The 635-nt window shown below is 57.5% G+C and overlaps 1 protein-coding gene across 1 annotated transcript in view; it reads left to right on the forward strand.

Annotated features, from left to right (window-relative positions):
• Positions 1-635, forward strand: part of LOC107698137 (uncharacterized) — a 5,866-nt gene that overhangs the window by 2,302 nt on the left and 2,929 nt on the right. The gene's annotated exons all lie outside the window — the stretch shown is intronic.

The following is a 635-nucleotide window of genomic DNA, read 5'->3' on the forward strand; positions in this document are numbered from 1 at the left end:
GCCGATCGCTCGACCCCTCTGCCCCGCTGTTTTTTCCTCACAGGTCCCTGGGAGGAAGAAAACGTGAGGGCGTGGGGGGCGGAGTCACTCTGAAAAGAAAGCGATCCGTGAGCAGAGAGAGGCGAGACTAAAACTCTCATAATGAGAGCAAATAGCTCCCGTGAGCGCAGCTTCCGCAGGGGGTTTCCCCAAGCAGGAAACGCACTCCGTGTGGCCGTCATCGGCGTGCAGGGGAACCGTTGTGTTGCAACAACGCCACTGCTCTTTTAGAAGCTCTTTGAAGTCGCCGGATGGCGGCAGGGGAACCGGACCGGAACTGATGCGTCACTGAAGAAGCGGAGAAGCAGGTCAGCCGAGCTGAGAGGTCCCGATTCCAGCTGCGAAGGCATGTCAACGGCGAGCGGCTTCAGATCAGCTTGAGACATAGAGTCATCGCTGAAGGAGAAGAAATCTGAGAATACTGCGGCGAGCGCCCGCTTATATAGCCAGATGCCCCGCCCATTCTGTCGGGCTTTGGCGGGCTTCGTCGCCATAGGCTCGTGCAGCTCCGCTGCCGTGCCATTGGTTCGTTTTTAAAGCCCTGCACGAACCAATGGCCGTGCAGTTTCACTGCGTGAATGAAATAGGCTTCAGTT

The sequence above is a fragment of the Sinocyclocheilus anshuiensis genome, unplaced genomic scaffold (assembly GCF_001515605.1).
Source record: "Sinocyclocheilus anshuiensis isolate Anshui unplaced genomic scaffold, SAMN03320099.WGS_v1.1 scaffold2010, whole genome shotgun sequence".
In the NCBI taxonomy this organism is placed as follows: domain Eukaryota; kingdom Metazoa; phylum Chordata; class Actinopteri; order Cypriniformes; family Cyprinidae; genus Sinocyclocheilus; species Sinocyclocheilus anshuiensis.